The following is a 25,656-nucleotide window of genomic DNA, read 5'->3' as shown; positions in this document are numbered from 1 at the left end:
AGAGTTATGGACGCCCGGGTACCTTTTTCTGGGCAGCACAGGCCCGTAAAAGGGCACACGTTAACAAAGGATTAACCCTTAAAAGTAATAGCCTGTTGCGTATTCATACATCTCATACACGATGCATAAATTCCATTCAAACACAGGATTCTGTCTGGTCATCGTCAGCTTCTTCCTCTGAATCCTAACAGTGCCTTCGAGGTGGGAAGAAGTTCGGTTCTCCTGATAATGGGGCAATAAATTCTCTTTCTCTGAAAGATTTAGGTGTCCTGTGGCTGCTATCTCGCTGCCAGTCCTTTCTTTTAAAAAAAGTATGCTACATAGCATAGTTTCTATTTTAACAATTTTTATAACCTAAAACTATATTAAACCACTTAAGAGAATTAATACAGCATTACTTTCTAATACAACACATATAATATTCATTTTAATATTTGCGAAAAGCCAATCCCAAAATACGCATTTTCCACAATACCGACGTGTCTCCAAGGTCCTCCACGCGTTAAGCTTTTGCTGCTCCCTGCGGCGTGCAAGGAGCCGCCTGCAGACGCAGTGCCGGGGCGGTCCGTGCCTGCGCAGCATCCGGCGCTTCGGGAGCCGCACTGCGAGAAGCCACCAGCTTCCCCCCGCCGTTCCCGCTCCGCCCCACCCCTGACGCCGGCTGTCGCGGGGAATTCCGGCTGCCGGCGGGGCGGGGGCTCCGCTCGGCCGCTCCTTCCCCGCCGCCCGCCCCCGCACGTGGCTCCGCCCGGACCCAAGATGGCCGCCGGCGGCCGCCCCATTCCCGGCGCGGGCATCCCGCCCGACTCCAAGATGGTGGTCAATGGAGGCCACCGGAGACAGCCTAGCGGGTCAGTGCGAGCGCCGTGCCCCGGTTGGCTGGGCGACGCCCCGCCCCCGCCGACCCGCCTCTCCCATTGGCGCTGCGGGGGGCCAGGCCGGCTCTCATTGGCCGGCGAGGTGTCGCTCCCGGTGTCTCCGCTCCGGGGCCCGGGGAACTATTTTACATTGGGCGGAGGGAGGGAGGGGGCTCGGTCCGGTCGCTCCGGGAGCGGCACCGGCGGCGGGCCCGGGCCGGGGATGCTACGGGCGCTGCCCCCGCCGGGACGGCGCTGAGGCGCCGCTGCCCCCGCCGGGACGGCGCAGCGGTAGGTGCTGTCTCCGGTCGGGGCGCGGGCGCGGCGGGCGGGCGGGACCTGCCTGCGCCGCTCGCCCCCCGGCGGCCGCGGCCCCACTGCCGTTCGCCGAGGCCGCGGCTCCGTGCGGGAGGGAGGCGGGAGCTGCCGCCCTGTCCCGGCCCGAGGGCGTCGGTGGCCGGGGGAAGAGACGGCGAGAACTGGGCTGTAGCCGCGGCCGGGAGAAGGGCGCCTGGGGCGGGGGAGGCGCGGAGCGGAGCGGGGGGGCGGCTCCGTTCGGTGCCGGCCCCCGCTGAGGGCTCGAGCGGAGCCCCGCGAGCGGGCATCGAACCTGCCCGGCCGGACGGCGCTGCCCGGGGTCGGCACCGGGGCCATCGGGGGCCGGTGCGGGAGCAGCGGGGCGCTCGGCGCTCTCCTGTGCCCGAGTCTGCCCGCACGGCGTGTCCGTATGGAAATGTCCTGGCAGAATGACCACTGAAGGGACCTCGGGGCCGCCAGGCTCCCGTTAACCCCCGCTGCGGAGCGGCGTGCGCTAGGCAGCGGGCCGGGCTCCCTCGTGAGAGCGCATAAAAGTTTGCAAGTGGTCCTTATACGCATCTGATTCGAAGTTGTGAATGATTTCTTGGAATTGTAGGAACAGTAAATCGAGTTATTTCTGCTGTTGTTGTTAACTTTGTACTTCAATACTTGCACTGAATCACAGGAGCTTATTCCCATGGAATACATTTCTGTCTCTGAATATTTCTTTCATCAGCGTTGTGTGTAATCTGGTGATGTGGTCTTATGAACCCAGCATGTACAATAGTCTGTTTCCATTCCCTGAATACTTACAGAATCCTCCCCTCTTTTATTTTTTTCCCTCTCCTGTAAAGCTGGTTGAAGTTTTCTGCACTGTTTCTGATTGTAAGCAATACATTTTATGCTGTTCATCATGTGGCACCATATCCCATTCTGTGAGGTGTGATCCCAGGCCATACCACACAAACCACGCAAAGATGCTTTTTCACTGGAGCTAATTCCAGTATTGTTTGGGAATGTTACATCCATAGAAATCTGGAAGTGTGATCCGTGCACCTCAAGACCTTGTGTCATGCAAGTTTGTGCCATGAGAAGCTTGTGCTGAAGATCTCATGCAGCTCTCAGCCTGAGCATAACCCCTGTTACCTTGAATATCCTCAGCTGATGAGTTTGCTGCAGTGAGACATTTGAAAGGAGGCAAGTTTCCAAGTTAGCAACCTCCTACTTCATTCAGTTGTCAGTCTGTAAACCAGCATACTCAAATGGACCTCATATCGAAGCAATAGCCTTAGCAATAGAGTTTCTGTCAGAACAGATCCAATTCTTTACATTTCTGTACATGACTAAGTATGGCAGAGTGAATTATTTGTCAGTCCAAAGCAAGTTACAAGAAAGAGAAAACAAACCAATTCTGTGACCTGGTGGACTGAGTGGATGAAATCTGTTCTGATTTTCCAGTTGGTCTAAATGTCCTGCCTCTGCTCTGGTTTTCAGCATTGCATTAGCAATACAAATCAGGCAGTGAATTCAGACTGTTGGGTAGCAGGAGCTTGACATGACTTCATGTGTATGAGAGCATTGCAAAAACGGCTGAATAAGTCCTTGTAGGAATATCTAGAATTTCTCTTCTGTTGCTCTTTTAATGATGGCAGGTACATCTAAGAAAGAGGGAGCAAAAGCAAGGGATTAGAAATCAACTGTGTTCAAGCAGACAGGGTTTCTTTTAAATCTTCTTTGCAACATGTGAAACCTGTCACTCTGCAGCAAGGTTCTAGAGAGATGACTGTTCTTCAAATTAGATGTTTCCTTGATGGACATATAACCAAAGATGGTATAACATGCATTTTTAGGGCTCATTCATTATGCTTAGAGATGGATTTTTGTCTAATCAAACAACAGTGATGGTTTTTATTAGTAGTTGTAAAGCACCTCATCCTGTGATAGCTTCCTACAAAATGGCTAAATTTTTGATAGATACTTTGTGGATTCAGATCACTCCATGTAACTTCCATACAGCAATTTTACCTATTCTTAAAATTTAGTTAAACTGGTGATATTTTATTTATTGTTGCAAATAGTGAAAACAAATGTAAAATCTAAACAGGATGCCTTTTTGTTTACTAAATTGTACATTCCTGACTTCATAGATGAAATGACTTTTGATGTAAAGGCTTCATCATAAGCTCCTAAAATACTGATTTTTATTCCAAAGTATTGGAATAGGTTGGCTAGTTAAGTAATTCCTGAATAATTGTCTGCTTTAGGCTGATTTCCTTGGCTTGTTTTCCCAAGAGCTGTGCTTCCTAGTTTCAGCCTTAGGGGGAAATGAGCACTTGGTTTTACCTGGTTGTGTTTGTGCCTAGAGGCTTCCAGGGCGTGCAAGGTTTGGTTGTACAACAAGCAGTGCCTCCCCTCCATCTGAACATGGCCTGCACTGTACTGAGTAGCCCTCTGTCTTCCAAAGATACCCATCTAGTTTAAAAGAACATGTTTTAATTTATGGGATTTGAGGTCTGAAGGATGATCAGCTTTTCTGATATGCTGACCTATGCATTAGTTTGAAACAAGCATGCAATTGCTCCATTAAATAAGAAGTGCCCTGGAGTGATATGTATTTGTGTGGTTTGCTTGTTGGACAGCTTATTTTAATCTTTGAGCTATATCTAGTTAAAATGTTGTATTTAAAATTTAGTAAATGTATGCTATACCTTCTGGAGCCCTTATACTTTGTCAGCTTGATAAATTAACTTTGACACACTGAATATTTTTCACCAGCTAACGTAGCTGTTAGTTAAGTTAAATAAAGGAGAAGAGCCCACATGCTCCCTCCATGCATACAGCTGGACATTTCTGTTAAATTTTTCAACAAAAATGAAATTTTGATTGGTTCTTAAAGCTTCATGAATACACTAATTGGTGAATCATCTGATGTGCAGTTTAGTTTCAGGAAATATGAAATGGCTCACTAACTTTGTAGTTACAAGATTATGCAGACCTTCTGAAAATCTCAGTAAGAAAATGTGTGCAGTGGTGGTGGTTGATATTTTTGGCTGTGAGAGAGGTTGGCTAAAACTCAATGCAGTTATGCATAGTCTGCACTAGTTTATATGGTAGGCACTCACTTGAAGAATTATCTGGAAGGAAGAAGGAATAATTTAACAGGTTTATCTGCTCTCAGGGCCTTATCCAGATTTTGGTGAAGAAGTTTGCAGTCAGGAACCTCTTCTAGCTCTGTAACAGGTCCTGAACATAGTTACTTTTCACCCTGTGTTTTTATAGTGCCGTGGTTGTTGAATTCTTCGGCCCTAATGTTGGACAGCTGCAAAACATTTAAAGCCTATCTATGAAAGATTGGGATAGGAAGGAGGGGGAGATGGAGGCTGGCCCAGATCAGTAATACTTCTTGAGGACTCTGAAGTATTTTCTTTATGTAGCTGAATACGGTGTGTTCAGGGCTAGCTGGAGACTCCTTGATTATTTACTGCATTATCAACTGAAACATTTAAACCAGTACTCCTTTTTTGTGAAAGTTTGAATCTTTACAGTAGTTGAAGAATCAGAGAAGTCAGAAATTTGGTTTTCTTTTTGTTGCAGCAGAATAAAAGCAATTTCAGTGCACTACATAACTAGTCTGTGTAAACTCAAGGTTTTTACAAGAAATATTTTACTGCTGTTGTGGATCGTGACGCATTCCTTAAGATACTGTTGTATTGCGATACCTATGGTGAGCACCAGTTTGTTAGAGGCAGAAACTTTTACAGTGTTTGCAAGTGCTTCAGTGATTTCAGCACTGGGGCACATTTACAGAGGTGAAATTTGATATATTGCTTAAAAATTGAAGTGGAGTAGGAGCAATCAAAAATAATTTTTCTGCAGTACTAAACCTGATATGTTTTTGTTCCTCCTCAGCAGAATGAATTCTGATAGTAATTCAATGGTCAGCCTGGCTCCCAAATAAAATAACTTGGGCCTCATTGCTGAAGACTCAAATGTCAGTCATAGGATTAAGAATTGTAATTCTGGGATAAAAAATGTCTGGGGCTTACTACCTAATATTCCCATTAGGCTAGTAGAGACTCAGGGACTGCAGTTGGATGAATTAGGCTTGATCAAAACTAATGAAAATTGATCAAGAGAATTTCTTCAACTTTTTGGTCTCTAATAACAGAAATTTAGCTTGCAGTGGTGCTTATGCCAGTTTGACTTAATTTTGTTCATGGAACTTGCCTAGCTAAGGATGAACACGTTTAATGGGGTAGACCCTGTGTCTTGAAAAGAACTTAAACAGGAAACTTCCATCTCCAAGGTGTCTCTAACTTCTGATTCTTGGGATTTCATCTGCTTAGGTACATCTGTTTTTGTATCAAACTACTCTGCCTCTGTACCTTGGGTTTTTGTTTTGCAGCAAGACATGTACACTGTTTGATTTACTGACTGATTTACTTGTGGAAAAAGTACCTGTTAATGAATTTTGGTTTGGGGGAGCTTTTATACTTTGGGTCTGTGAAGGAGGTGTTTTAATCATTCCACTAGTGCACTAACTCATCAATTTTATCAAATTTTTTTTTTTAATTTAAAATTTGCTCAATAAGTTAAAATTTCAATTGAGTTGTGTCTTGCAGTGTTTTTGACTTGGTAGATATGATTTTCCATTTGTTGGTCTTACTCTTGGCTTGAAAGAGGAAGGCAACAATGTATTTTTAAGCTGTCAAAGCCTTGCAGTGGTAAAATTATTATCAGTTAAGATTGAGAGGTCTGGCTAAGGGGTTATCTTTACTCCAACAACATTCCTTTCAACCAAAAGCTAGCAATCTGATTGTTTCCAACTTTGCATCTCAAATAGGATAATACCAGGCCATCCCTGTGGGCTCCACCACGAGCCATCTCCATGTTGTCATATTATTTAGTGCCAGAGTCCTCCTTAGGTTTGTGGCTGTTCAGCAGCAGACCTAAGGAGTCCATCCCTCCCAGGCAAGGCTACCTGCCTTTGTTAACATTGATGTGATTGCTTTTCCTTGCCTTTCTCTGAAACAATGTATGGTTTGGGGGTCTGCAGCTGCTTGGCAGAGAGCCAGGAAAGATGCTCTCAATGTTCTCTCACTGCGATCGTGGTTAATAAAGCTTCTGTTTGACCTGTCTTAAATTGCACTTGTGTTATTACCCACTTGGAGTCTCCAGATTCTCTGACACAGTTTCTCCATTTTTATTCAACCAGTTCATTTAATCCACACTGTTCTAATTTCTTTTTTCCTCTGGGTTAGTTGGTAGTGGGTTAAGGGAGACCAACTCTGGGCTGTGTGACAGGGCGTGGGGGTACAGAGGGGTGATGGTGTTATGTTGTCCCTTCAGACTGCAGTGACTTGTTCTCTTTTAAGTCTCATCCAGCCACACTCTTAAGGTAAGAAAAGTCTCTTTTCAGTGAGTGAAGTTTCTGCTGCCAGTATCTCACTGGGTATTTTGGCAGATTTTTGCCAGCAGTTTAACTCATTTGGACATTTGACATGATCTAAAATTTTGGCAACGAACCCGATCTTTGATTTTTGCTTCAATTTTATTGTTCATAGTACATTGAGACCTTAATGCAGATTGCCACAGTGATGGTAGATTGGAGTATAAATCAGATTTAAAGTTTCAGTATCAAACCAGCTTTATCACCAAAAATGTGTGTGGTTTATCCACCAAATAAATTCATCATATTTATTGTTCTTAAGATTTGGTAAGCTTTACTTATGGAAGCAAGAGCTTTGACAACAGGAGCTCTGGTTCTTACAGATGTAAAACAGATTATGTGTCATGATTTAGATTTAAATTAAGAGATTGAAAGTATTGATTGTATAGTATATCTTGGAGAATGCAAAAGTACTGTTTCTGGGTTTAAAAACACTGAACTGCAGAGTACTGACTCTAGGAAAGGATATGAGGGCTGTGTTAAAAAATAGTTCACCTGTTGTTGTATTCTCTACTGAGCAGTATGTATTGGCCAGACAGGATTTTTATTAGGTGTACCCTGTGATGGTCAGGGCTATTCTTATGTTACATCCCATTACTGTATTTCAGGAGTGTGTCGTCTGCCTGTTAGTATTTGCTGACATGATTAGCATATAGCCTGGTTCAGCAATTAACAAATTCTGTCCCATCTGGATTATGACATTGTAACTGTTGGTTTCTTTCCATAACTTAGTTCTCTTTAGTTGAGAATGTTTGAAATGGTCTTTTTCAGAAAATCTATCTTTATACTTGACACTTTGCATGATGTGCACTAGTAAAGTTGTAGAAATACTGATTTTTTTTACCCCTATTCAGTTAGTCTATTTGAGAAAGAAAATCCATTTTTTGTTCTTTATTAGAAAGATAACTTAGCAATTAGTCTTCCAATATGACAATTCCAAATTAAATTCTCTTAGGTCTTCTTTGGTTCTTTCATGTCTCAGTTAAATTATTCCCAAATTCAGTTAATCTACATAGTAGTCTATATTATAGAGGTACTTTTATTGAATTGTATTCTAGCAAAAGTTATTTTAATAAACACACACACTCTTTCAGATTGACCTGATGATGTTCTGTTTCCCTTTACTGGAACTAAAAAGATAAAATCTGGGAATCAGGAGTTTTAATGTTTATAATGCTCTAGTAGTTGTGCTGTGAGAAGTGAGAAAGCTGTTTTGCCTCAAGAGTCTGTGTTGCCCAGTATCAGTTCTCATGTGCAGATGATATGGCTTTGTTTTCTCAGGTTCCTTGGGGTCTGAAGCATTTGCTAGAGGATTTAGCATTTTTGTTGGTAGAATTGTTAGTCCCTATGAGCATACAACATGGCTTTGTTCTCTCAAACTCCTTTAGGAGTGAAGTGTCTGTTAAAGGAATTTCAGTGGTTTTGTCAGAATGATCGTGACTTACATTCAAAACTGTCAAGTGATTGCATACACTACAGCTCAGAGTTGCTTATGAGGGGGACCGATGACCACTGTGTTGGACAAATTTTCTGTTTTGATATTTGCCCAGCAGTTGTGAACAAAATAAATGAGGTCTGGTGCCTTAAGGTCCAGATCCAGACCAGCAGAGCAACTGGTGTCTGAAATAGTAGTAGGCATCTTGGATCTTAGATCAAGGTTTGGACTTAGATTCAGTATGGCACTAGATTTGGGAAAATATTGTGTTCTATAGTTCTGTATAATTCAGGAAAAACCTGACTTTTTGTTGATTGAACTTACACTTCCTTTCAGGCCAGAACCCGATTTCTTAAGCAGCTTGAAAGTTTGAAATGTCCTTGCTTTGAGTGTTGTTTGGTTTGCCCTTTCCCCACATTTGATGATCCCTGTTGTAGTTTTTGGTGCCTGATGTTTAGCTTTTTTCACAACTAGTTTGGATCAGAATTTTAAAAATGGAAAAAAATAGCAATGTACCATTGCTTGTCTCTTTGACTGTACCTATATTTAAATACATATGGAAATCCCTGTTGCTGGTGTGCTCTATAGGAACTTTACAGCCCTTTTTCAGCAATAGCTTATATGGGTAGAAAATATTCTCCTGGAGTATCATAGATGACAATAGATAGCAGTAACTGCAAATCTTCAGCTTATTTTGGGAGTGGTTTTTAAGATAGAAATTATTTGGGTTTTAGTCCTGGAAGTTCTTGCTTATAGGCTCAAAAATTATCACATAATGAAATCACTTTTTTTTTCTGTTATGCAAATAATTCAGTAGAAGCAAAAACTTCAGAATGTCTACATAGCCCATGAATTCTATATTTTAAGCATTAGTCAAATATGAAATGGCCATTCATTTTGCACCATGATAAGCCAATTGTTTTAATGCTAGTAAAGTTAATGTGGCATACTAGTAGCATATCTGTGCATGGTTGAGGAATGTGTGATCCTTGCACTTGCTTTAAAGCCTGTAATAAGTGAAAAGAATCTTGATTTGACAGTTTCAATGACAGTGGCATGTGCAATTTCACACAAGTTTTCTAATGGGACACCTGCAGTGGTGTTTTCTGTTTTCCTGAGAAATACAGACACACCACGATTTTTGGTTTGACTTTGTTCATAATTGCAGAGAGCAGTAAGTGAAATAAACCTGGAAACTGTAGAGAAAAGAGAATAATGTTATGTAAGGAGATAAAATGCCATACAGTTACAGTTTGATTTGTTCTTTACTATGAAATTTCACAAAGTCTTATTTGTCCTTTTTAATAGTAATGCTTTTTTTGGACAGAAGTTTGATACTGCAAAGATGAGCAAAGCAGAAGTTTTACTCTTTTTGTTATGTAGTACAAATGTAGAAGAGAATGTTCAGGGTCTATTCTCAGTTTTCCCCTATAAACTCCCCACTTGTATCTCATTTTCTGGGTTCTCACAAATGCTGGGCTTGGTTTCTTCTTTCACTTGTAGACTTGCTTTTCTTTGTACTATTAAGTTTTAGCTGGAATGCCAGAAAATCTACTTTGCAATTTAATTTTGGCTGACTTCAAGAGGGTCAGTAATTACAGTTACTGTTTCCAGCAAGTTGAGTTTTTCCAGAAGTCTTTTTACGAAGAATGTGACTGTGGATTAATTGAATGTAAAAATGAGTCAAAAACTTTTTTCTGCCAAAGGCAAATATAGGAATAGGTGCTAGTAAGGTTTTCAAAACTGTTACCTAGGTAATTTGTAGATGTGGTGTGAGCTGTTGCTCAAAGTATAAAACTGATTTAATTTAGTGAGGAAGTTACTGGAGTACAGCTTACCTGTAAAATAGACAGGAATTCTCTGCAAGTGTTTTAGTTTTCACTCTTACAAGCAAATTGATGTTGAGATATTTTTAAAACCTGCTGCTGCCAGGCTTCCTGTCAACAGTAAGGTCGTCATCTCTAAAGCATGGTACCCTGTCTTTTTTCAAGTTATTCTGAATTCAGAGGGGACAGTAAGTTAGCAGTTGTTGATTTAAGAATATGCTGACATCATGGATGACATACCTAAGAGAACTTCTTCTCTTCTGCCTTGCTTGTTTATGTGCCTTCCTGCAGTCTGGAGGGCTGAAGAGGCAGCAGTGGTGCTCTGAGGCAGCAGGATGACGTACTTTAGTCATTCAATAGCGTGTGAGAGTGCTCAGCTGATGCCTCTCTTCTGAAGGATGTTTAGTTCTGTGGTTTCATTAATCACTGTAAGTTTTCCTTATGCCCAGGATGCACTTTTCTTTTATAAAAACATCATAGTCTTGCTATAAGGAATGATCCAAAGGGAAGCATTTTGCAAACATAGAGGAGTTTGTTGTTAGCATGGGAAAATAGTCTTGGTCTTTGCTGTTGGAAACCCTTGTGATTTGTATATAAGAATTGTGGTGTTACAGATACAGCTACATATGAAAACATTCTGGTCTTTGATTTGGGACAGTGATGAAAGAAAGCCAAATCTCTAAAAGAATGTCAGTGTACAGAGGTAACTCTCTATTACAAAATCTCACTAGTGGGCCTACCAGTATAGCACTGTTTGCAAATCCTTTAAGTATAGCTGAATCCAGTATTCCTAATCTTTGTTTCCCACTCATTTAGCTTTGCATGTTATTTTGTCTTTTCACTAATTTTGGAGTTGAACTGTGTATTTAGCTCTAAAGGGAAGTGATGCCTCTACGCAGGAGCTGAGCCTGGGGTTCAAATAAATATGTGTAGCATGTTGCTGCTCAAAAGGCTTTGCACAAGCAGACCTGTCCTGTGTGTGCAGGAGTCAAGTAGCTGGGGGTAAACTGTGTATTCATGCACTCTGCTTGTTGTGGGAGCAGACAGAAAGACAGACTTGAGCCTCCTTGGTGAGGAGCAGCAGCAAAGGAACGTACCATGAAGTGAGGGAAGTGGAGTTCTGTGCCATCCTTGCCAAGCTGAAGCTGGCAGTGTGTTGGCCCGGTGTTTTGGTGCTGTGGTGCCAAACTGGTGTGCCATGGGCTGTAACACAGTGCTAGCCTGGTCAAAGAATTGTTTCTGCTTTTGCATTTTTCTCCCTTCTCATCAGGTAGGAAGGACATATGATCATGGAAATCTGTTGTGTCCTTGCATCCAGAGGCAAGCAACGAAGCTGGTGCAAGGCCTGGAAGCAATGTCCTGTGAGGAGCAGCCAAGGGCTTTGGGCTTGTCTGCTTTGGAGAAAAGCAGGCTGAGCATGACCTCATTGTTCTCTACAGCTCCCCGAGGAAGGGAAGTGGAGAGGGAGGTGCTGAGCTTTTCTGCCTGGCATCCAGAGATGGGATGTGTGGGAATGGTTCAAAGCTGCTCCAGGGCAGGTTCAGACTGAACATTGGGAGGCATTTATTTATTCAAACACTGGAACAGGCACCCTAGGGAGGTGGTCGATGCCCCAAGCCTGTCAGTGTTTCAGAGGTGCTTGGACATTGCCCTTAAAATGTGCTTTAACTTGGTCAGCCCGGAATTGGTCAGGCAGTTAGAGCAGGTGATTATTGTGGGTCCCTCTCAACTGAAATACTGTATTCTATAGAACAAACAAGCTAAAAAACCCGCCCAACAACGACAAAAAATGAGTAATTAAAAAAGGTAACTTTGTACCAAATGTAGCTGTGTTCAAAGGTATTGCCATAATTTTAGGCTGGGTGCAGGTAGTGCTGGAGTCATGACACTTCAAATAGCTTACAATTGCCCATAGTGGGAGTTGAACAACCATGACTGGATGTAAAGAGTTCATGGCCATGGCTGTTTCTGATTTCACTTATATGTGATTGGAATTTAATTAGAATGTCCAGGACTGCTTGTAAGAGAGTCAGAAGAATGAAGGAAAAATACTCCCCTTGTGTATTTTCTTGCAGTTGAGGTGAAGTTTTCCCCTCTTTTAGACTCTTTGAGGGGTCTTACCTTGTCCTTATGGACTTTAGCTCCTGTTTGCTGTAGGCCTAAAAGTCCTCTACTGTCAGTATTAACTTTAAGAGAATATTGTCCCTGTATATGCCCATGTTGCTTCACTTGTTTGCTCTCTTAGGATGGAGCATGACATTGTTTGGGATCAAGGCTGTGAAGTCTTCCAGTTGAGTCTGTCTCTGAGGCTTGCAAAGGTCACTCTGATTTACCTGCAGATTTTTTCAGGAAAAAATAAGATGGTATAGAGTGTTAATGTTACCTGGTCACAATGAGTAAACAAGCAATTGGAATTTTTAGAAAAGAAGATAGTATTATGTTTTATTTGTGATTGCTGGCTCCATTCTGTGCTGTCATTTCACTGAACCTGACACTGGTCATCACACAGATAACTCTTAGTGTCCAGCTGTTCACCCAGCGGTTTGCAAAGTCAGAATGCACAATTTGAATTGTTTGATTTTGTATAATTGACAAAGCATCCTGTTTTGTTATCCAGCTGTAGACTTCTGTAACAAAGAGCATTGCTGCTTAAGTGAAAGTGGGAGTTCACACAAGTCATTGTTCCCAGTGGTGTTTTTCCTTCATCTGTTTCTTCCACAGATAATAGGAAGTGTTGGAAAAATTTTGACAGCTGGTGTATTCAATTATTTATAACTTTCCCGATCTCTGATCTCCTGGACCGAAATACTTAGAGGCTTTTCTTTGCCTTGAGTTTAATTTTGTTTAAAGCTTTTTGCCAAAATTCTTCATCTGCTTTCAGAAACAGAACTAGAATAATTGTGCCATTTTTTTAATGTCAGTCTCTACTTTGAAATATTGTAGTGCACCTCTGAACTGGAACATTTACATGAAATTTGTCTGTGGGCAGCCTCTGGCTGAGCAGTATTGTTTTAATTTTGCATGAAAATCTGTAAAAATTGAGCCAGTTCTCTTCTTGAAAATTTCTGATCTGAACATGACAGTTTTCTGTTTTGTTTTTTTGTGGGGCACCCTGGAGACTCTCTGCATTCTGTATGCTCAGCAGGGTTTTTCTTTCAAGTACATTTCTGGGCTGCAATAAGCTGTGCAGAGCATGGGAGCCAGAATTGTCCCGAGTGAATTGATTGAGGGGGGTCCTATGGCACAAAGCCAGCAGGGAAATCTCTGAGACAGCCCTGACATGTGCCAGCTCCAGAATCGTGCACTTGTTCCTCCTCCTTTGCTGCCCCATTGGCTCTGCAGTATCTCCAGACTCCTGCCAACACCGGTATTTTGACTGTGACTTTTTGTTGAGACTCAAGAGAAGCTGAGGTGTCCATACTGGGCTAAAGCTTGGCTTCTTCTATATCTGAATGCCTTTGCTGCTTCTGAGCACCACAAGGGTGTCACTGATCACACTCGTGGAGCTGGGGGTGTAGGGGGTGCTCAGTCACTGCCCACACACAGGGTCTATGCTTTTGGTCAGGACTCAGTGCTGTGACAGCCAAAAACCTCAATAGGATTCTTCAGAGACCTTCACAGATAAAATCTCAAAGGACTACTAGGCTGATGAACCTAAAGGTATTTTTCTCTAGGAGTTCCAAACTGGACCAAGTTTATTTCAACCTTTGTAAAGATAGCAGAAGATACTCCACACAAAGGCTGAACTTCCTGCATTTATAAAATGAGGTGGTGGCTTTTTAAAGGCGACAAAAATGTAACTTTTTTTGACATTTTTCCAACAACTTAGACTTTAAAGAACTATTTTCAGTAGCTACCCAGCCTGTGAAATTCTGACCAAATGAGAAAACTAGAGAAAGCAATCGAATGTGCCTGATGATAGGAAGCATTAGGTGAAAGTAATAAATAAATTATTTTTAAAAAAGGAAAAAGATAAGAAAATATTTTCAGAATTATGTGTCTCCTATTGGGAAAAGACTTCGGGGCCACCAAGTAGACTGACTTTCTTTGCTGTTTTTAAGGTGACTAGTTTAAACTTTAAGAAAGATGCCTTGCCTGTTGACACAGCACAGCTGAAAATTTCTTTTTTCAAAAGCATTTCCCCTGTAGCAAAATCTGTGTCAATTATGTAGATGCTTGGAGCTGTGTGAGAGAGCGTTCCCTGGATTTCATTGCTGTCCTTCCTCTGAACCAGCAGCAGAGCCCACTGTGGCAGTGTGAGCTTCTCAGGAAGTTGGTACCTGCTGGATCAGGTGCTTCTTTTCCATGTTCATTCAGTATAGGAGCAAACAGATTTTGCTGCAAGAATGTTCCAGTCTGCCTGCTGATCAGAATTCTTATGAAGATAAATCATTTTTCTTCAAATCATGACAGATTTTAAGTTACCTACAAGTTAATTTTGTATGTCTGTGTGCCACTGTGTGCCAGTACAATCAGAATTTTGTAGCCTTGTGTACAGTCAAACATTAGGCAGTGATCTGGGGTTTTCCCTCCCCCCACCTAAGTGGCAGATTCCTGCCAATCTGTAGCAGAAGAGTTTGAGATCTTTGAACTTGCACACTGGTTTTAGTTATTTGGACCATACAACTTTATATAATGGTTTGAAGGGTGCTCCAGCTGTGACTGTTCATAAGTATTTTAAGAAAATTTCTTAGTTTTCATCTAGTTTTGAATCTAGAATTTGGAATTCTCATTCTTGTGATCACCATGCTGCATGTTTTTCTTCAGGAATTCCTGTCCCCTGGGTGAAAGTTGTTAGATGTAGAAATTGCCATGTCTCATAATGATGTTTTTTTAATTTCTTTTTTGCATCAAGAATCAAAGTATTTTTCATCATGGAGGATGCTTAAGGATCACAACTTCCTGAACTCATTTATTGAACAGGTTGTTCCTGTGCTCTTAAAATGTTCTTGTGTGTTATAAAAAATACCAGAAAATGTCTGGTCTTTCAAGTAGCAGTTGAACCACCTTTTTAAAAAAATAAAGGTGAATATTTCTTATATTTCTATAATAATAGTTTTCCCTGTTAGCAGTGTTACAGTTCCTGATCTTCTGAAGGGTACAGTGTTTTTCTAGATGAGGGTTAGTCTTGAAGCTAAGTTTTAGTTTTTGTTTTACAATTAAGATTTTGATTTAATAAAATGTGTTTCAGGTTATAAGGAGAATCTGGTTAACATTAAGGAGTAGGTTTCACAGAAATGGCTAAACCAGCATTAATGGCTCACTGCTGCTGGTAGACATGGTTCTTTTGCCTCCTTCTCTTGGCATAAGACTTAAAATTCTCCTACCTCCATGCTGTCACTTCTCTCTTCTGGCTTCTTTTTTCTCATTGAAGTGCTGTTTGTCTGTCTGATGCTTCCATCAATTAGCTTATGGTGAAAATGGAGGTCAGATGAATGCTGGAACTGATGCAAGGGGATGGGAGGAAAGCAAGAATATTCTTTTTAATAGGAGCAAAGCAATGGTAGATTAATTATCATGGACTGTCACCCTTAGGGTGCCCTTTCTATGGCTAAATTCTGTTCGTGAGAAACAACCTAGAAAGAACTGTACTCTTCAATAGCTGCCCTCTGACAAGTTTATCACTCAGTAATCATTGATTTAGATTTGCTCAATTTTCTGTGGTGCTGCAGGCTCTTCCTGCATGGAATGCAGCCTCTTAAGCCATTCCAGCATGCCAGAATAGGTAAGGTTAGAAGGGAGGGTCTGCAGTGGATGATCTGGTCCTACCTCCCTGCTCAAGCAGGGTAAGCCATTCATGCAACTGAGTCTCTGCTTTCACAGGGCCAAAGAGCATTACAGGTTTTATTAGTCCCAGGCAGCTGGCAATGGTGTTGTAAAGATTCATTTTTCTAGTCTGCATCTTCTTGGAGTTCCTGCAGCCTGTAAGTTGTGTTCATCCATGTCAGATAGGAGCCCTTGGATACCAAGCAGCTTTCCAATACTGAATGAGCTGGTGTATAGGTATTCAAGTGGGACCACAGGTTAGTGAGTTGTCTTTTTAGGTAGGCCATTTGCCTATTGGTTAATTGGAATGCCCATTAGCTAACCAGTGGATTAGTGATTCATGGCTGGGGTATTGCTGCAACAATCCTTTAGTGATAACTGGAGTCAGCCATTTGGATTGGATAGGTGATTTCAAAAGACAAAGCATTTCTATATTTTGAGAAGAATTTAGGAGCTAACCAAAGATGTATATTTTTCTTAGAAAATTCTCATCCTGTGGGGGCTCACTTATGTAACATGCACAGGTGCCTCTTTGCTAGAATAAGCATTTCATTAAAATAGTTTTTATTTAACTGATTGCTTTATGTAAAACAAAGAAGAAAGATGTAGCTACATATTATCTATCTTGCTATCCTATTTCATCTTCCTGTGCAATGGAGTCTAGCACCTTGAAGATAAGATAGTAGTGTAATAATCTAGTTAGCACCTCAGTTGTAATGGGCTGAGGCAACTGATGCTCTTCAGAGGAAAGACCTGATTTTCTTACCAGTGCTTGTTCAGTCTCTGCAATGCATATCCTGTGCAGGTAGTCATAATCTTACATTTCTGACTGTGTGAAGGGTTGGATATCATTCCTTGAAGCTTTTGTGGTACGTCTTGGTCCTGTGTTTTGAATCATGGGCATTCCTGGTTTTGCATGGCACAAGGAAAGTGTGGTGTGGGTGGGTTTTGGGGGTTTTTTTGTTTGTTTGTCTTGGTGTGGTTTTGGGGTGGGTTTTTTGGTTAGGTGTTTATATTTGTTTTTGTTTGTTTTTTTAAAAAAACACTGAGTCATGAAGCTCATGAGTGGAGACCAAGAGAGCCTCTGGATTACTCATTAGCAGTCTGGATACAAATGGAGAGCAGGTGTTGCAAAGGGCTGGACCCTTTGCTGTCAGGCAGAGAAACATTTTTTGTTATTGCTAGAGCAGTAACTAAACACAGTAACTTTTAATCTCATTACCCTGGGGTGTTTTCTTTTTAGTTATTGCCTATGGATCATTGTATTGGTACTGCTTAGTAGCATGAGCAGTTAAAGGAATGTTACAGTAGTTCCTGTGGTGTCCCAGGTAAGAGCACAGTGATGCTACTGCTAACATGGGTTGACTATCAAGCTGTTCCACTGTAATCTTTTGTTCTCCCAATCACCATCAATTGGCATTAATTCTTATTGATTGAAGTGTTTTTCAAACTGAGACTATGTCCAAGTACACTTCCAAATTTCCAGTTTTGAGATAGGGAAACTTAGTGCTGCTCTTCATTGTTAGAATTCTTGACTAGCAAGCTAAAATACCTAAAATGTAAAACTTGGCCAAGACATAATCAATGTATTTGCTGAGCAATTTGTTTTGAAGAAATTTCATTCTGACATTTTAATGTTTGTCATTACATTACCTTGCATACAAAAATTTCTGATGTATATTGGTATTATACATATATCAATTTTTGTGTATGTCTATATATAACTAGATGCTTGTTGGTTCAGTTATACAAACTCAGCTAAACTAACTAAAGGATTTTTTTTTTTTTTTTGTTCCTTAGCCCTAAGAAAGGTCTTCCTACCTCGGGGGCTAAACCTGCAAAGCTAATTCTTTAAGTTTTTTTTACTTGAGTTTTAATATGAAAAAACCAAGGGCAGAATTTCAGAAAGCTTCACATTCACTGAAATCATGATTCTTAGCAGAGGTCAAAATATTTTTAAAGTCTTTTAACTTTTCTGGAAATCCCACTTAAAATTCCTCATACATTCTACTTCTAGCTACTTTCCAGAATGTTGGGGATTTTTTAAACCTTTTTTTTTAAACTTTTTTTAAAGATGCAGTTTAATTTGCAATGTTCATAAGTTGTCATTGCTCATGCTTTATCTGTTCAATGTACAGAATATCCAGAACAGTCTTAGTTTACATTTTCTGGCAATTTAGTCCATAATTTTAAAGTTATGGTAACACCTGTAAGCAAATGGTGGCATTAGAAAACCAAAATGTCAGTTGCACTGGAATTTAGTTCTGGTGTTGATGTTGCAGCCAGCTGTGCTGCAGCAGGACCCTGCACTCCAAGGCTTGGTGAGCGCTCACTGGCAGAACTTGCAGGTACAGAACCACAAAGCACAGGTTTCCTTCAGCCGGGAAGTTGAAATGTTTCTGATAGCTCTAGCTGGGTATAGTCTAGGATAAAGTTGCCTGTGGATTAAAGTGAAAACATGAAACAGGCTAGACCTACTGGCAGCCTTCCAGCTGCTTCTCCCTCTTCTTTGCAGGGTTTATGTTCTTTTACCTTCCCCAGGCCCAGCCTGGGGAACCAGGTGCTTGCTGCCAATTAGTCTTGTCAAGACAGCCCAGAGCTTCTCTTGACAAGCCTGACTGCTGACAGCAGCTGTGGGCTAGTCTTAGGCAGGATTTTAACTCCTTGCTTGCCAAATGTGCTTTGCAGCTTAAATCCCCTGGTCTCATTCTGCAGTTACTCAGTTTTCTATTTTATTAAAGTGTATTCTGTACAGAAACTGATCTAAGATTTACAGTGGTGCTGTAGTGATAGCATTTACTTGCCAAACTTCTGGCATGACAGAATGTGAGTTGGGAGTTAAGTCATTATGAAGGTCACTTTATGTTTGTTATTAGAACTGTCCATCTCAGGCCACCTTCTGCTTGCTGTAAGCATAGCTGTAGCTGGGTAGCAGCTTGGGCTGTTACTCTTCTAAGCTGTCATGGTCTTAGAAACTTTTGAACTTTTTTCTCCATTTCACTTAAATTTGAGAGAATGACTGCTTTATTTTATTTTTTTCTGCAAATTTCATGAATGGCAATAATGCTTTTCCCTATGTGGTCACTTCTAGGTACATTGCTAGAGAAAGACAAGTACAACTTTGTTTTTATCCGTTGATAAGAGGTGGCAGGTAGCTAGTTTGTGTTGGAGAACATGATCTTTTTCTTGGTCAGGTTGAAAGGACACAGGGGAAGGGTGCATGAGCAAAGCTCTGTGTCCAGGAGGTGCCTGTAAGCTGATGGGGGGCATGGATACAGTGGTGAGGGAGAGGCATTAGACAGGCTGTTGAGCTTTTGAAAAATGTAGTGAGAAAAAATAGGACTGTTAAACCAGTATAAATTGACCCCAGAACAGAAGGATTGTGTTTGGAAAATAGGCCATTTGCAATTAAATGAAGTGCTCTGTTTACAAAATATATTAAATTGGATGTTTTTACTGAGCTTGTCAAATATGTGGGATGTGATTTGACTCATCTTTTCAACCTTGCTTCCAATTTCCTTTGCTTTTAGTGAGGCACAGCTATTAAGGTATGCTTTTTCTTAACTCAGAACTTCCAAGAATTACATACAAATAACCATTAGATCACTCTTTTTATCAATTTGATACCTATTTATATTTTAGAATTTTGTAGAGGAGGATATGCTTCATTAGTGTTCTTAGAAGTAGAAACAAATTCTTCTCTACTAGAGGAGAGCTCCATCATTTTTCTTGGAGTACTTATGGCTTTTGCAGAAGTCATCAAGGGGGCTGCTGTACTTCACTTGAACACTGACTGGAACCATTTATTCTATCCACATGAATTTTTAAAAAGTATAGTGGCAGCTTCTGTGTGAGAAGAGTTAAATGTAACAGTATGGGAGCCATTACTACACTAAATCACCTAGAGTTCCTTTTCATGGCAGGTATTTTACTTTGCTAACTTCATGCTCATTGTTTTTGGTGGTTTTTTAAATGTTAAGGTGAAATTGAATTGCCTGCTTAGGGTGTATGGAGGTAGCTTAAAGGAAACTGCTTTAATTTAATCTTGCTTGTGTGGACTTACATGTTACAATGAGTGGCTGCCATCAGGATGCTGCCTAAATGATTTGAAGGTTTCTTGACTTGGAATTGATGTGTGCCATTGTCTTGAATTTGCAGTTTCTAGCATAGAAATCTACCACTATGTGGAGTTCTTGGTAAATCTGTGTAGTGTTATTTCTGTTTTAATATCTGAAACTCATGTTTGCTCTGTGATTCTTACATAATTAGAACTACCAGCTTACCTCATGATGGTTATTACCTACTAAACTTGTGTAAGTAGAGGGAAAGAAGTATTTAAAAAGCAGTTGTCTCTAGTTTGGATTCAGTGCCACAACTTTCTGTTCTTTTATTGATGGCTTTTCTGCTTCAGGGATTTCAGATTTTCTGATCAGCAAAGAAGTGGATAGCAACTGTACAGTGCTTTTCAATCCAGGGTGAACACACATAGTCCCAAAATTGTCCTTTTGGAAACCCAAAGCCTAGTAAGGGGCTTACAAGAATGTTCCCACTGTTGAGTCTTGGAGCAGTATTTTTGGACTGAAGTTACCAGTGTGTAGCTGCTTGGGGAGAAACTGGCAGAACATCAGCTGTCCAAGCTAAGACTGAATTTTGCTCAATGCAAATCTGCACTGACGAGGAGGAGTTTGCTTCTTACTCTGGGTTGGAGCAATGGCAAAATATCATTGTTGGAGATTTTGACTTGACAGTCTGCCAGCTTAAGTCCTTGAAGCTTGCAGCTTTCCTTGTGTTTTAGCAGAACTCATCAAGCCAACTCAGCATTTTAATTTTGAAGTAAAGGTTTTCAGTGGCTGAACTTTCAATACAAGTGTTCAAAGCAGCATCTCAAATAGAGTCTTAATCTCTTTTTTTGCAGCCAGAGCCCCACAGTTGAGAATGGAGATTTCTCTTCGAAGTAGCCATCTAAGAACATCATAACTTCAGCAGAACTAACCAGTGCTGCTGTGGAAGGAAGCAATCTTGCCCTGGCTGCTGCTTCCTCCCTCCTCATCTGATCCTCCCATGTGTTAACTTGAATGTTTGTACAGAAGTCATAAACCAGATGGAGTAAATGATTGAGACTTTTTCTGAGAATTCATTTTGGTCTGGATCAGTTCCTTGAGCTGGTTGACTGAGCAGCCATATGGTGTACAGACCACCTCCTGCACCAGCACAGGTGGCCAGGAAGAGGCTGACGCCATTTCTTTTGGTTGCAGTGCTGACTTAGGCCAATTCTGTGTGTTGTTGGAATTGTAGCTCTGTGTCCTTTGCCTCTTTTCTGGCAGGTTTGAGTTTTGATTTGGGGATTCAAACCTTCGTATTCATCTTCCTATGCAACTGCACTTCCAATTTATCAAAGCCTAATAGTTAAAAACCAGTAGTACTTTATCCTAATAAGGCTTTAATGAGCACTTGAGACACTTGGCCCCTTTACCTTCTTTAGTTAAAAAAAAAAAAAGCAGCCACCTTTTCCTTCCAGGCCTCTAAATCAGCCCTTTGAGCTGTCTGCAGTGAGCAACATTTTTGTGTGTGGAGAAAAATGCATGGTTCCTCTTGAGCCAACAAATTCCTTGTTTTTCAGAAACATTATCTCTAGTATTACAGTAGTAATTAATTATTTCTGGAATGTGCATTGTAATCCTTAGTACTGCCCTTCCTTCTCGAGTGGGTTACTTCAGATGCAGGGGTTGCCAGCCTTCCTCACTGTGACTGGATGAGGCTGAGGAGCACTGGTGGGAGCAGCTCCCTCAGGGCATCCCTGCAGCAGGAGCCTGCAGCGGGCACACGGCACACGGGGCAGTGCCCTCTTCAGCAAGCAGCCCTTAATGAAAGCAGTATCTTTAACTAGAGTCTCTTGCCACTGCTCAGCAAATCATTTTGAGGAATGACACAAATAGCAGCAGTGTTTCCCTCCAGGCTTTTGCTTGTACCTCTGTGGTTCATGCACCAGGTTCAGGGAATGTGGTAGCCAGTTTGCCTGTGCAGGTTTGCCTGTGCAGGCTCCAGCTAATATTGAGCTAAACAGTGTGCAGGTTTCTAGCTACTTCACTTTGTAGGTTTTTTTTTTTTTGAGCCTGTTCTGTAAGGTATCATAGTTTGTGTAGTGTATCATCTTTTGTGAAGATGGTACATTGTTAGGCGTTAATACTTTGAATATAATAAACCATACTGAATAAATTTTAAACTGGGTGAAATGAGTGCATTTTCTTTCAGACAGAGCTCAGCCTTGACTTTGAATAGAGTTCCTTCGAAGTCACAGGCAGAAAGCTCTGCCTAGATCTTGTGACATTTCTGGAAAGAATGGTCTGAGTTTTCACAGTAATCTGTTAATATGTGGTATTTTAGGATTGCAAAGAAGTTGCAAGTGTAGCTTTATCATATTGCTTAAAATTTCTTTGTTGTCTCGGTATTTGTGCTCTCAGCATACTTGAAGACTACACTCATGCAAACTTGGTATTTGTGCTCTCAGCATACTTGAAGACTACACTCATGCAAACTTCATGCATTTGAATGTCTCTAAATTTACTGCAAATGGGAGTATAGCACGAAGGTATTGCTGCTCATTGCTTCTGTAATCCCTATAGAGTGCTTATTATATGTTATTTTTAAGGTCATTTATGCCAGTTCAAAGTAGGTAGAAATAATTTTTAGTTGAAAAGAGATTGTGTTAAGAACATCAGTAGAACCTCTAGTTTTCTAAGAAGAAATAATTGAGGTTTTTTTTTCCTTAGAAAATCTACAAATGGTTGGATTCACTTTGTGGATTTTGATGGAATGAAATGGATTTCCTGTTTAGGCTAGAATAACCACTGGCGGTGCTCCTTTGTAAAACTAGGATGGCTTTAGAACCAGTTCAGAAACAATTTTTATTTTGTCAAGCTTAGTGCTGCCACAAGAAATCTGTGAAACCACACATCTGTTGCACATTGGTTTAAAGTAATTTAAAATCACTAGGTTGAATTTTAAATATTTTACCAGTGACTCAACTTTTATTCTAACACAAGGCTGAGATGTTTAACTGAGACAATTTGCCCAAATTCAAGGAACTGTTTTCCATTAGGGAAGGCTGGTTCCCAAAGAAACCACTCCCACCTGGAGCCACCTGGCAGTTTGTCCCACAGGCCGTGTCAGCTGGCTGGCAGTGGGGATGGGATAGGTGTGTATTGACTGCTCGTGTTTCTGAGCAGAACTGAGAAGAATGGGGACATATAAAGCTAGTGAGCTAGTGCCATGAAGCATGACACTTCAGGATAGGCATCCGTGTGGGTTTTTTGAATTTTTGATGAGTTAAAATGGTTTGCATGCAGCCCCTTTGCCACCTGTGCCCAGTAAAACAGTATCTCTGGTTTTGTTTGCAATGAAGATGAACTTCAGAGGACTGAATGAGCTAATGTTCCAAGTAAGGATTTGTTTTAAAGTTGGATAGCCCTTGTTCTAGCAAATTTACCTTGCATTTGCTCTGTTAAGGCCTTGAACTGAACACATTTTAATAGGTTTGACTGTCTTGTGTTTGTAAACTTGCTAGGAACATAATGCAGAACAAAAGAAGTGAGAGTGAATGTTACAGTTGCAGAAGAACTGTACTTGTGGTTTGATCTTCATTGGCTAAATACTTGGTGCTTGTCACTCTGTTGCCTTCTGAAAAGGTTACTTTTAGGGAATCTCAATAGCAGTAGTGTGGCCTTACTTTAAGAATGTTTCAGCAATTTTAGTGCCTCCAGAAGGGAATGGAAACTTGTAATACTTGGACTTTGCTGCCATTGCTCTGGAGTTTCTGCATAGCAATATTAACTTTTAATATCCACTTAGAGATTGCTCAACCCTGTAGCTCTTCATTGAAGTACATTTCAATATTTTTCTTCCTGCTCTGTGTGTAAAGCTTTAATAAAAATTCCCAATGTTTTCTCTGAACTCTTACTGCTATCCTTGAATCTAGCATGGAGAAGCAAATAAATCTTCTCTGTTCAGTTACTGTTAGATTTCTGACAGTGGTGTGAGCATATTAAATCCCTCGACTCCTCTTGGATTTCTGAAAAACAATGATGATTATTTTAGGGAACTGCTGACCTACTCTTTTAATAAAGAACTTGTCTTGTATTCCACTTTCCCATTTTTAGAATCGTGGTTCATATTGCTCTTGCTTCACAATCATATAACATCCTTGTGGAGAGTACAGCAGTTGCTTACCTGGAAAAGTAATATTAGAAAAGTGTGTATTTTTAGCTGCCTTTTGATGTGATGTAGCAGCTGGAAACAAGGAGGAGAGAGAGTATGTGGTGATCTGACAGCACTGCCAAACACAACTTGAGACCAAAATGTGGGGGAACCATTTCATAGGCTTGATTATGCCCATTGTGCCTGGCACTTCAATGATCTAGATACTGTGGCTTTGCTCTTGGTTGTCAAAAGTTTTATTTCAGAGTCATTCCCATGACTGTACTTGACAAATGTTGTTAATGTATAGAAAAAGCAAGTTCTGTGAAGCTTTTTGTTTATGTTAATATGCATTAAAAATATATAAAGACCAGGCAGTTACATGGACACGTTTCAGAAATAAATAATAAAATATCCCTTTGATGTCAGTGATTAACAGTAAATGTCTAAATGAAAAGATATTCTAACTATTAACAAAATTTCTGCTTTTCCCTTTGTAGTAAACATGTCCACAAGTCAAAGAAGGAATCTAGCAAGTTCATGTTGAGGTATATTCTCAAGACAAGACACAGTGACTCATTTGCTTTTCTGGGTAAGAAAGGTATCTTTATTCTCTTGAGTGTGACAAAAAGTACTTAACCTTTTAAATTTAACTTCAGAAAAGTACAGTCTGTCAAGCCAGTATGCTGGGGGGGTTGTGGGTGGAGTGTTTTGTTGGTTTTTATTTTTATTTGTTCTTGAAGCTTTCTGGGCACATGTAGAGAACTTTCCACCCTAAGACCTTTTAGACTGGTAGTGCAAAGGAAGAGCAATAAAGAGCAATTTCAGAATAAAAGACGCCACTGAATAGCATGTGATTGTTTGGAGGGAAAAGTAATTCCAGTTCATTGTCACAAAAATGTGCACATTTTCTAGCCTGACTTGCCAAGGAAATGGTGTTTGTATATTATCTCATTCTTTTCTCTTCCCAAAAATTTTAAACATCTCTCTGTCCAGGAAGAGAATAAAAAACTTACAACTTGAGAAAAAAGTGTAGAAGTCAACCTTATATATATTGTGTTGACAGGCTGGCAGCCAGCAAACATGTGCTCCTTCATGGTCAGCATGGGTATTCTGAGACACCACAAACAGCTATGATCATTGCAATGACATGAGACATGTTGGCTGCTTCCTGCAAATTTGTATGTGGTCTGATTTTAGTAGTTCTGCTGCTCCTAGAATTTCCCCAGCTTGATCCAGACAACTCCAGAACAAAAAAGAATTTAAGGATTTTTTTATTTTAATCAGGAAGATGTGCTTTGCTCCTTTGCTTACAGTGTTTATGTATACATGGACCTGTGTAGCATCTTCTATGTGTAACATTGCTCTGCAAGTGTTTGCCTTCTTAATAACCACGTGGGTGCTGTGCAGATTGTCCTTTAGCACTGTTGTAGGTAACTGGTACCAGTAACCTTCAGAGACTGGAGGCCTGATTTCCTCTGTTCCTCAGCTCTCTCATCCACACTCAATTCTTGTGGTCTTGCTTAGTGCGGTTGGGTACCTGGGTTTGCTGGATCATCTGATGACAGAGTGAGAAAGAAAGCTTTTGTTTTTTGTTCCTATCACAGTCAGGTGTTACAATTCATTCTCTTTCATGTTTCTCATGTAAGCTGTGCCTCTGTAAGCTCTTCTCCAGTCTCAGTGGACTCTGCTATAAAGTTGTAGGCTTACAGCTGTGCTCCTGTTGTAAGGACTTGTGGGCTGGATCACCAGAGCATTGCCTACTTGTTTATCATCCACTTTGTCATGAGCCCCAGTGCATTTAGTCACTGCTTCAGATTCCTCTCCAGTTAT

The 25,656-nt window shown here is 40.8% G+C and overlaps 1 protein-coding gene across 2 annotated transcripts in view; it reads left to right on the top strand.

Annotated features, from left to right (window-relative positions):
- Nucleotides 1-749: 749 nt before the first annotated feature.
- Nucleotides 750-25,656, top strand: part of SOCS5 (suppressor of cytokine signaling 5) — a 33,849-nt gene continuing 8,942 nt past the window's right edge. Inside the window, exons 1-2 of one of the 2 annotated variants that reach the window (XM_064708943.1) lie at nucleotides 750-851; nucleotides 24,324-24,415. The gene's annotated coding sequence lies outside the window, so the exon portion shown is untranslated. Of the gene's footprint in view, nucleotides 852-991; nucleotides 1,149-24,323; nucleotides 24,416-25,656 lie in introns of those variants that run through there. The other variant, XM_064708942.1, reaches the window with a different exon arrangement.

This window comes from Zonotrichia leucophrys, chromosome 3, assembly GCF_028769735.1.
Source record: "Zonotrichia leucophrys gambelii isolate GWCS_2022_RI chromosome 3, RI_Zleu_2.0, whole genome shotgun sequence".
Taxonomy (NCBI): Eukaryota; Metazoa; Chordata; class Aves; order Passeriformes; family Passerellidae; genus Zonotrichia; species Zonotrichia leucophrys.
Note: the sequence above shows the minus strand (reverse complement) of the source record. Positions and strands in the feature narration are given on the sequence as shown.